Source organism: Petaurus breviceps, unplaced genomic scaffold (assembly GCF_028583685.1).
Source record: "Petaurus breviceps papuanus isolate PSGF00001 unplaced genomic scaffold, PetGlider_PUasm1.0 79, whole genome shotgun sequence".
Lineage (NCBI taxonomy): Eukaryota > Metazoa > Chordata > Mammalia > Diprotodontia > Petauridae > Petaurus > Petaurus breviceps.
Genome location: NW_027186523.1, coordinates 8,113,560 through 8,125,855, shown reverse-complemented (window position 1 = coordinate 8,125,855; position 12,296 = coordinate 8,113,560). Strand labels below are relative to the sequence as shown.

Genomic DNA, 12,296 nt, shown 5'->3' with positions numbered 1-12,296 from the left:
GGTTTTCTTTTATATAAACATTCTGCTTTAGATAATCACTTCTATTATTGTCATCATTGCCATTATAATCATAACTAATATTTACTCTGTCAGTGCCAACAGCATAGTAGCCACATTAAACCAGGCACGGGAAAAAAAATTTCCAAGTAGCCTTATATACACATGTCAGATTTCTTTTTCGGGTAAGTGTGCATCAGAAGGATTTCTGAAGTCACTCAGTAGACCGACTTGCCTTCATGGTTCCTTGTCTTCCTTAGCTGTGAAGTACTTTGGAGTTAGAAGTCTCTGTATCTGCTGCTCTTGGAGGTCATGTCTCCGAGAACAAATGCTCCTAGTCTTTTTAAAAACTTCATTTTTCATTTTGAGCCAGGGTCTAATCAGAATGCCATACCTTGTTCCCAGTGGCTGATGTTGAGGACATACCCCTTCTTTTTGAACAGTTTTTCATTTGTTCTTGGTTTTTTTTTTTTTCAAAGCCCTATGTGAGGAAAGAGAATTCTACATTTGAATAACATGGGAGCTTTCACATACATTTCCACCTGACCCCTCAGTCAATAAACACTTATTTTAAGCACCTGCTGTGTTTGAGGGAGGTGGCTTAGGGCATAGAGAGTTGGGCTTGGAGTTAGGAAGACCCGAGTTTAAATCTAACCTCAGACTCTTACTAGATATGTGACCTTGGGCAAGTCACTTAACCTCTATTTGCCTTAATCCACTGAAGAGGGAAAATGGCAAACCACTCCAATATTTTTGCCAAGAAAATCCCATGGACACTGTTTGTGTACTGTGATTCATGGGGTCATGAAGAGTCAGACACTACTGAATAACAGGGTTCCAGGCAATGTGCTGAGCACTGAGAATACAGAGAAAGGTAATAAAGTCAGCCGCTGTCTTCAGAGAGCTCACAGTCTAATACGGGAGACAACATGCAAATAACTATGCATAGGATAAATTGGAAATAATCAGTAGAGGGGAGGCACCAGAATTAAGAGAGATTGGAAAAAGCTTCCTGTAGAAGGTGAGATTTTTAGCTGGGATTTGAAAGAAGCTAGAAGAGAAAGATGAGGAGGGTGAGCATTCCATGTATGGTGGACAGCTGGTGGAAATGACCAGGATTGTGTGATGGAAGGGCAGTGAATCCAGTGGAACAAATGGAAGTCTTTCTTCAAGGAACAGCAAGAAAGCCAGTGGGTCACAGGTGTGTGTGTGTGTGTGTGTGTGTGTGTGTACATATACATGTATGTATACACATGCACATATATACATACATATTTTGACATCAGAAATAATTATTGCACTGGTAAGATAATTCAAGTTGGCAAGTTATGTAAGTCACAGACCACGGTGCTTTTGAGAACCCTCCACTTCCAGCTCCCTTTTATCTAATTCACTTTTCCTCCTTGGACTCTGGCTAGGTGACAGAGTAGATCAGAAGTGGCAGGGAGGGCAGGAGGGGGAAGGGAGAGAGAACTCAGCATTACAGAAGGCACAATTGTGCAGAGAATGAGGGATTTGATAGAATATTCCCCTAAGCAGCAGCAAATTAAGAAAGTGGTATGGGGCTCTAATGAAGCCCAAGGAGGCTGAAGGACAAGGCACTTTGTGCAGGGTATAAGTGGGAGCCCAGTGCTGTTTTCCCCATACAACTATATATCTATATCTCTATCTATCTATCTATCAATATAGGATATACATATATACATACTCATATGCATACACACACACCAAATAGAGAGAAAGAGGGAGATACACATACAAATACTTATACATACCTATCTAGATGGATAGACATCCTGTAAAGTATCTCTCCATTTTACAGATGAAGAAAATAATGTTTGCATTTTTTAATAATGCTTGCATTTTTAAATAGTGCTTGCATTTTTTAAGGTCAGAGACTGAGTCTTCCTCTAACATACCTTTCATCTTCTGGCACTCAGAGATCTGGCTGCCTTTGTATGATACCTGGCTGTCATTTCTAGTACCACTTGCAGTACTTCTTTTCTCCCCACAACTCACGCCCTCTAATCCCTTGGTTCTTGAACCATGAACCACAATCAAATCCACTTTGTCTTTATTCCTTGATGGGGTGTGTCAGTGTAGTTTTCTACGATCCACTCACCCTCTCTGTGCAGACCTAATTGCCTCTTTCTAGTCCCCACTCCCATTTTTTATTGCCTCCCCAGTTAGAATATATGTTCTTTGTGGGTTTGGAACTGTTTTGCTTTTATTGTTATTTGTACCCTCAGCACTTGGCGTAGTGTTTGACAAATACTAGATGCTAAATAAATGCTTATTCATTCATTTATTTATTTTCCTTAGTACTCTCTGGAATTAAGGATTAGATTTTCTGGGTCCTAGAAGGAGATTTGGTTGGGCAAGGAGTTATTTTGCTAAAAATTGAGAACAGACACATTGACCTAATTGGCTCAACCTAGAGCATGTCAGAAAATATTGACCTCAGGTCAGTGAGAGAGACTTTACTAGACAAAACAAATGATGTTGGTGGGTAAGTTTTGTGATCAACTCATGCTAAATCCATAACTGCACTTCATCCCCTGTGGAAGGGGTATTCTTGCACATTAATGGTGTTCTCCTTGGCCTTATTGAGCAGTAAGGTTGGTTTGAATTGGAGGTTTCTTCCTCCAGAAGTAACAGTAAACACCAGTGAGAAGATAGGAAGAATGGGAATGTGTGTGAAGATGAAAATCATAATTACAATGAAAGGCATGAAGGTTGCAATTTTGTGTGAAATCTATGAAGGTGCAGAGGACATTTTATTGGTGTCCTGGGAAGTTCTTAAAGTATGAATTAAATGTATGGTTTCTTTTTCAAATTTGCTCCCAGTCTTAAGCCATAGATATATTGATATTTATATCATATTATAACATTGCCTAGCAAGTTCAGAAAAGCTTTTTGCAATTGAAAAATAAATTGGGTGCCCCAACCAATAAAATTTAAGGAAGGCATGCTCTTACAGAAGCTGTAAAGACCTGGGAGTAGGTATGTAGGGCATGAACCCATTTATCCATGCAGGAATGAAGTAGGATATTTTGTTAAACAAGTTGAAGATCATGCCAGTAACAATACTGTGCCCCCAAAGTAGAAGGTCAGTGATAGAATTCAGAGAAGTTACCAGTGACTGCAGCCATATCTGCAGGTGTTTTAGCAACAGACTGTTGCAGGATGTGCGACATTTCAGCATGTTCTGGTATCTGGAGGACCAAATGGTGACCTAGTAGTCTAACGGTAGTATCTGGGTGTTCTTTTGTGAGACTATGGTTATCTGTAAGCCAGGGAACTAACACACATTCTTCCTTGATGTAACAGCAGCCTCCGGTAAGTTTGGCAAGAGGCAGACTTTTCCAGCTCTGGAGAGCTCAAATCCACTGCATTGGTCCTGTTGGGTTTACATAAAGAAAACTTCAAAAATTATCAGGTATCAGCAGGTTTATAGATTTTGAGTCCTCAGGAGTATCCTTCTCTACTATGCAGGACAAAGCATTTTACCCTGCCATTTTGGGAGAGCAGGTCATCATAGAAGTAAGTTTAATTGTGTGTATAATTAATTATGTGCTTATGTGGGTTGGGAGGTGGAGCTGGGAGTGTCTATTGGGCATGATAGAGTTCCAGTTTTTTTGTTTGTTTGTTTGTTTTTATAACTTGAGTTGCTTGGTTGTCCCGAAATGGTCCAATGTCATTAGAGGCCAGGATTTTGTTTCACTCATTTTTAGACTCATGAGTAGAATAGGTACTGTTGGTACTGAGTCACTACAGCAATAGTTGGAAGTCTGTGTTTCTATAGTGAATAGCTTTGGTGGGAGCCAGGCTGAAGTCTTCCTTGAGTGAGGCATGAACATTGTTTGGGAGGTTGGAGTTAACTAAAAAGAGGGAACATTTTGTAGCATTACCATTTTAGGGAGAAAGACCATATTGATGTTCTACATAGATGTGGGCAAATGTTAGGAATCGCTCTATGCCACTTATATTTATAAGTGTTTGCTAGTCAGTCACTACAAACATCCGTGAACAATCAGGGTCTCAGTGACATCCTTTTTGAGTAGAAGAGGGAAGAGGAACTCTGCATGAATAAATGAAAATGTATATTCATGACTTCATGGGATAACAGATGTGAAATGCTTTGTTAACCAGAAGTGCTACATAATCATTGCCTGTTATTATTGATCTAAATTTCATAAAAAATGAACACTTCTAGCACTGATCTTATATGTATCTTATACCACGTGGTTATAGACACTTTGGATCATTCAGAGTTTGAGAGAATGAACAAAACGGATTGTAGAATTATGGCTCTTAGAGTTGGCAGAGACTTCAGTGGCCCTTGAGGCTAATTCCCTCATTTTGCAGATGAGGAAACAGAAGCCTGGCAGAGATTAAGTGATTTGCTTAAGGTCACATAGGTAGTAAATAGGCATCATAAGTGACCAAACCTGGATCATCCAACTTCAGTGCTACCGTTCTTGTACTTAGGAAATTAATTTTCTTAACCTAAATGTAGTATACATTTACAGCTATTTGTCTATAAAGTTTTATATCTATATAAATTTATATCTTCTTATTTCTATTGCATTTCATCTTGTAAACTTCATCTCAATGTTGAGATAATTTTGGATCCTGATTGTTGACTCTCCTAGCTTTGTGTCCTCTGATGATTTGACAAGAATATTTTCCATGTCTTTATAGAAATGATTGATAGAAGTATTCAAAAAAAGGGTTAAAGGAGAGTTCCCTTGGATGCTCCTTTAAGAGACTTTTTCCCAAGTTGACACTAGTCTATCAATAACTACTTGTGTTTGGCCATTGAAACCACTCTAAATTAACATTACTATGTTACCATCTTGTTCCTATTTTTCTATCTTTTCCACAAGGATAGCATGAGACACTTTGCCAAATGCTTCACTATGTTAAAAGTAAAGTAAGTGTAGTATTTCTCCGAGTTACTAGTGATAGTTATTCTCTTACAAAACTGAGTGAATTAGTTTAGTATTGTTGAGGAAATTATGTTGACTTGTAGTGATCACAGCTTTTCTTTGCTGTATGTTAACAAACCATCTCTATAATAATATATTCTAGAATTTTTCCAGGAAGCAAAGTTAAGCTCCTTGGTTTATTGTTTATAGACTTCATTTTCTCTTTTCTTCTGAAAATCAGCATAACATCTGCTTCTTTTTTCCTGTAACACTACCATTCTTATCTCTAATTTTTCAAAAATCATGTATATCAACTTAGCATTCACATCTTCCCATCTTTCAGTACCTGGGAATATAATTCATTTGGGCATTATAACTGGAAACCAGCTTAAATACTTTGGCCAAATAATGAGAAGACAGACTCATTGAAAAAGACCTTGATGTTGGGAAAGTTTGAAGATTTGGACAGATTTGGGGAAATAGATTGTGGAAGATAGAAGGATCTGGCGTGCTATGGTCCATGGGGTAACAGAGAGTCAGATGACTGAATGAATGAACAATAAAAACTAGAAATCATTGATGGTACTTTAGGTTCACGATTCAGTGACAGCTTGGAAGGAAGTCTGTAGGGAAGAGCCTCAGGTATTTGACTCAGCTCTCCTCGACTCAGCTCTAAATCTATGATCTGATGCTATTTCATATATTTGTTAATGACCAACGGGTCTTTCCAATATGAAGGTGACATAAAACCCAATACTTATAGCTAATACATTGGATCACAGAGTTCAGATTCAGAAAGATCTGGATAAGCCATAATTCTCAGCTCTTTTTACTAAATGTCATACCCAAGGCAAGTCACATAACCATTTATGAGAAATTCAAAGAAGGTGCCAAAAGTCAATACAGTTTTTCCCTTCCCATGCTGTTATCATTAAAAGTAAATAAGGCTTCTGAGATAATAGAGTGGAAAGTACCTTAGATGATGAATAAGTGATGCAGTTTATATGTTTTTCTGAAGTTAATGAAGACAACACCGATTATTTTTCTTTTAGCAAGTTCTAAAATGGAGATGACTGTACTTGTACCACCTGCACAGCTAAGGGAAAGCACTTTCTAAACAATAGAGGCATCAGGATAAGGACTGGGCCTGTGATTTCTGTAGGGAATTCCTGATGGGGAAACTCCCTATTCAGAGTGGCATTTTCTCTGCAATGTAGAGGCCCAGAGAGTTAGTTGCCTAGAACATGGAGAAATTGTGACTTGTCCAAGGTCACCTGGACTATATGTATCAATGGCAGACCTTGAACCCAGGCCTTCTTTACTTCACAGCCAACCCTCTATCCATTACCCCATATTGCGTCTTTCCAAGTCTCATTATTAACTTCTTTTTGCAGTTGAATTGGTAATAAATGCTTTTAGGTACCTTTAACTTTATACATAAATAGAAAAAGCAAACTCTTCCTCAGACCTTAAAACACTAAAAAAAATGACTAACTTTGATAATTATAGTATTATCATTCTTACCTTATTCTTCTGCTTTCTTCAGATTTGTAGACATACATAAAGGGAACCCTGGACCAAATGAGATAAAAGGCAGGATTTTGAAAGGCAGGTCAATGGGTAGTAAGAAAATTCCCTCAGGTGTACATTAACTTTAATTATAATCCTAGACTTCAACAAACTAATTTCATTTTTATTATGTTTTTATTTGTAGAAATAAAAGCATAAAATTGAAATACACATGTATTTTCTGAAGTATTCTTGCAGCAGTTCCCTTAGTTTGTAAGAAAAAACAGAAATGAAAGGAAAAACAAATAGTAACTCATGTTATCTAAATCATTAATGCTGCCAGGACATAAAAATGATTGAATCAGATTAGGCCCATTAAAAAGAAGGAAGACATACTTGCCAAGTGAATTTGAATTTACTGTATAACAAGAATAGGTTTTGTAAGAGTATAGAAAAAGGTTTTTTAGTTACTGTGCAGTTTTGACATTATTTGTGTTTATATTGAACTATCTACTTTGCCTTTATGTTTTATGTCAGGAAATTCAAGCAGTCATTGAGTTTAGAGGTGCCATTAAGGAAATGGTGACCCACGGATACAGAATGTTTGGTTCATTTGAGCCATGTGATAGACTGGCATATAGTCCATAAAGGACATTGGTACATTTTAGCAGTAAGGTAATATTTTGCTGATCAGTACAACAAATTATACTTTACTTCTGAACCTCTAAAGGAAAAATTGATTCCATCAGAGCCTCTGGAGTTCTCTTCTGGCTTAAGCAGGACCTGAAGGTCCAATTTGGTACCAGCTGGCACCTGGTCAACCAAGTTAAGTCTTTCAGATCTTAAGATGGGATGATTAGATGTACTGCAGGGAGAGACAATAATTCTTGCAGAATCTGAGTAGCTCAATGCTGCCTTAGAATGGTTCCCATGCCTCTGAAGAACCCCTGAAATCGATTTGAACTAAGAATTGTTAGGATGAAGAGTGAGTGTCCAAGGCACTGTAATGTGAACTGGTCAGATATACTGTTACACTTGTCTTGATCTGAGCCTAACTAGCCTTATGGGGTTAGAGAAGTAAGATGTTGTTCACTCCCAGAGTTGGTTTAATGTCAAATTGTCAATTTTTAGCATATGTTAAGATACAGAAACTGAGTTTTTAGCAACAATTTTAAGGGAGTGAGCACATGTATAACTGCAAGGCAGAATTCATACATTGATGACATTCAGAGAATCCAGAATCTGTGCAGCCAAAAGTCAGTATTGTATCCTTCCTCCCTTATTTTTATCGCCATAAAAGTGAACTAATGTGTTTGGTGAATAGAGGGCACAGGATCTTGAAATGTGAGTAAGTCAGCCAGTTATGTCACATTTTCTAGAGGTACCGAAAACAAAAATGAAGATTTTTTTTTCTTTTAATAAACTAATAATGCAAGACATCACATGTCTGTTCAACCTGTTTGGACAGGCAACTAGTTGATGAAGTTAATGCATTCAGTATAACTAATTATATACCTTTGTATGATATGTATTATGCCCATTTTTATTAGTAGTAATTACCTTTCTCACTTCGCTCTTTTTTCACCCCTTATAGATTCTGCCATCACCTCTGCTAAGAGGGTTAGTATGGTTGTTCCCTTTTTATCATTTCTCTACCTAAAGCATTTTCTTTTGGTGAAAGGTTCCTTTGATTCTCCTATATTTTTTCATCCTTTCTGTTGACTATAGATTCCAATATATTTTATAGAGGAAAGCACGTTCTTTAGAACAAGAAACAACAAAATATATGCTTGTACTTATAACTCTTGAGGAGTGCTAGAGCAAGGCAAAAGGCCGAAATAATTCCATTTTTCGGTTCTTCAGAGGATCAAGCCAACTTTTCATTATTTTATTTTCTCATTCCTCTGCTTCTGCTTCTACTGAGTATATCCAAATTTGGAGCTCCCTTTAGTTTCCAAGAAAGTGAAGAATAAGGCTCAAAGCTGTCACTCAAATTAGCAGCTTTTATTCTTCCCAGATTAATGTTGAACTGAGTTACAAAAAGGAGAAGGTTGCAGAATAATTTAAAAAGCATTGAACCAAGGAATCAGGAACTCTAGCTTCTTGTCCCAATGCTATCACTAACTTGCTGGGAGATCAAGGGCAAGCCCTTTCACCTATCTGACCTTCTCTTCTCTCATCAATAAGTAGGAGGGGATTGGACTAGATGATATCAAAGGTCCCTTTCAGCTGTAAATTTCATGACACCAAATGGATGTAATAATCCTTGTCTGTTTTTCCCTTGAAGTTCCTTCTTAATCATCTCTGCTTCTCACATGTTTCTGCTCTCACTCTGGTGACTTTCTTGAATATTATAGTGTCATACACCCTCAGAAAACAGATTTCTGTCATTTGAACTGCCCCTCCGGGGAACATAGAACAGAGAAAAAGTATAAACTCTTCGAAGGCAGGGAGCCCTCTTTTATTTGTATCTTCGTATCCCCAATACCTAGCAAAGGGCCTGGCACATAATTGCGGCTTAACAGATGCCTGAATAGGATATAGAAGCTGTCTTTTTTTTTTTTTTGCTCTAGTATGACTTGAATTACTTCTTGAATAGAACTAGACTCTGAATTCTATTCTCATCCTGAGCTGTCTGTGTGTCAGCAGTTGAATGATACCATGATGCAGTGATTGCAGTCGGAAGGGCAATTAGAGCTTTTTTGGAAGTTTAAAATATGAGCTGATCTGAGGACATTACTCCACCACCACCTCCCCCCTTGTCGAAGAATAGAACTATTTTAAGGTCTAAAAATGTACCATGGCAGTTAGCAGGATTATTTATATAGCTCATGCATCAGAAAATATTCTTAGATCTTTTATTATTTTTATCCCATTAAGAGGGAAGTGTCCTACCACTTCAGGAAATGGTTTTCTTCACTTCCTGAAGGTAATTTGACCTTCATTAATCTGACCTTTAAATGAGCATTTACATATAAGAAATAGACCTTTTCCTCAATTATTATTTATTGAGTGACTCATGGTTATGTAGCTTAAAGGGCTTGTGTTTAGGGCTAAAGGAAGGTGGCCTTAACGTATATAAAATGATCATAATGAGATAATTTTTAGTGTGAAGATTCAGTGTGACAGATAGAGATAATAAAGCTCTAAATGGTTGATTCAGTGATAAGATTAGGAGAAAAATTAGAGTGTAGAGGAGGATGTAAGTATATTTTTGGTTGCCCAGAAAGGTTGCCTTTAATGTAAAATCCTTTGATCATAGTACATCTTACTTGTAGCAAAGTACAAATTTGGATGTATAGATCAATCCAATTCCCGAATCTCAGTGATTAATGAATACATTGAACAGTTGCAAAGCAAGCAGTGTTTATGTTATCTTTTCAAATTCCTTTAGCTGTGTCTTCCTGAGGATAATAAGACATACAGTTTCTGTAAGGGGAAAAGACATTGAAGAGTTTCCCTTATTGACCACCTTTGGGAATCTTTGAGATTTCCAGTGTACCTACCAAGAGTCACTTCTCCATTTGGATTTCATTAATTTAGAGCTGTTATTTGGGCAGTTGCTTCACTTGCAGACACTTTTTGATTCATTACTTGATACTGCTTTTTGCCAACTGAGTTAGATATTGGACTGGAACGATTTTTAATCAGTACCCTTTGTTGAAAAATATGCTCTAGAAAACGTGTTCTTTTGCTTAAACTTACACGCCCATCAAATTATGGCAGACTTGAGCAAAGAAAGTCAGGGTTGAATGATAATTATAATAATTTTGTGCCTTTGAGAACAAATTGGAAGTTCAAGGTAACTGATAATAATGGTAATGTATATATGTACATTTGAGGACCTGACTCATATTTCAGAGTGATTTTATCTATGTCAGTAGCTTTATTTAACTCTAGGTTAAGAGCACACACTGCTAAGTGATGTATTTAAAGCCTTTCACAATCTGTCTCGAGCCTATATTTCCAGACTGATTATACATTACTCCCCCTCATGTACTCTGCACTCCAGCTTCACTGGCATACTTGATGTTCCACACATGCTTTACCCATCTCTTACCTTTGTACTTTCTAATAGGTCCTAAGCCCCCTCCCCACACATGGAATTCTTTTTTTCCTTACCTCTGTTTATGGGAACCCCTGGCTCCCTGAGTGGATCAGGGCTAGTGCTACCTCCTTCAAGAGGAGGAGGTGGTTTTACTCCTTTCCTCCCATCTCCAAACACCATGATTTTATTTTGCCTAAGTCCTATACATGTCTATGAAAATGTTCTAGATGCCCCTCTTCCTACAGAGCAAAGTTAGTTCTTGTGTGCTTAATAAATGCTTGTTAATTGATTGATGTATTCAATTCTTAAACCATCCATTTTGTAATGCATCAAAGGTAGGAAACACGTGGATGGAAACCTCCCTATAAATATTTGAGATTAAGAATAGCACTTCTTTAAATAGATTGTCAAGTTATTAATATTATGTTAGAGCGTTTCCTTCATATAGTTACCTGGTTTGGGGGAGGGGCTATCATTTAATTCATGATATAGTAGAGTCAGTATAATCGTAAGCATGTTGTAATGGATTTTAACTATATCATTTTCATTTCATTGGAGAAACTGAAACACAAAATGATTAAGTGATTTGCGTTAGTGACTCAATTGCCTAAGCTATTTATAGAATTCTTATCTTCAGATTTGTGGTCTAAGAATAGCTGGGATTGCCTCCAACTGTTCTGTACAGGCATGATGATTATTGATTCATGAAAAAAAATCTACTAAATACTCAACTTTGTTTTACTAGTAATCTGCTTGGAATAGATTTCCCCTTAATTACTGAACTTTCCCAACTGTTAACCCTCATTTCATAACTAAGCAAAATTCCCATTGTGAAACAGGATGATGTCGTTAAGAATACTGCAAGAAGTCATTGCTATACAAATCTACTTTTGTAGATCAGTGAAACTGCAGATCACAAATCAAGAATTTATTAAGTGACTTCTGTCAGTGTGATAAGTTAGCAATTCCCTTGAGAAATTGTCTTTTCTGTATTAGGATGGCTTTATTAATTTTTATTATTTAATTTCAACTTTAAATCTTAACATTCTTGGTTGGAATAGAAAAGAATAATAGTAGATAGTCACCTGGGTATAATAATAAAATTTCCCACTTTGTTGCCACTCTATACACATACCTGCAGCTTCTATTGGAGGACCTCAGGGAGAGAAATGAATAGGTTTGAGTCAGATTTGTCAGGATTTTTTAATTACAGTGTCTTTCCTAGATTAACTGGGAAAGAATACTGAGCGTCTGGAATTATGTCCTTTGTTTGCATTGAAGAGACAAGGAGATCTAATTCTTTTTTTCTTTTCCTCTTTTTGGCCACACCATTAAACCCCACTAATCTCATTTTTTAATTAAGGTAAATAGTTTTCAGTTAGGTTCCAGGAGTGAGTTATGGAGTTCATATGATATGTTGTTGGTTGGTCATTTCTCTGAGTATTGTTTTAAAATACCTAAACCAACTACTTTACCTTACATGCCTCTCATGTGCATTTTTGCAGCAAGGTTCCTACAGAGCAGAATCTGAAATTGAGAGTTTCTTTATATAGATAATTCTGTTAAATAGATGTCATAGGGGCACCAGATCGTTAGAGGAAAGACTTTAGCCTGGAGAAGAGAAGATTTCGGGGTGCAGAGGGGAGAGGGATGTGTACACAATACTTGTCTTTTAGTTATTTGAAGGACTGAATAAGGATCACAGGAAAAAGAAATAGTAGCAATTGGTGGAAATTAAAGAAGGCATTATTCCTTGACATGAGGAAACAGCTTCTGAACAATTAAAAAGTGGATTGGACTGCAATGGAAGG

At 37.0% G+C, this 12,296-nt stretch overlaps 1 protein-coding gene across 1 annotated transcript in view; it reads left to right on the top strand.

Annotated features, from left to right (window-relative positions):
• LOC138175814 (scm-like with four MBT domains protein 2) overlaps positions 1-12,296 on the top strand; it is a 305,235-nt gene that overhangs the window by 223,223 nt on the left and 69,716 nt on the right. The window lies entirely within an intron of this gene.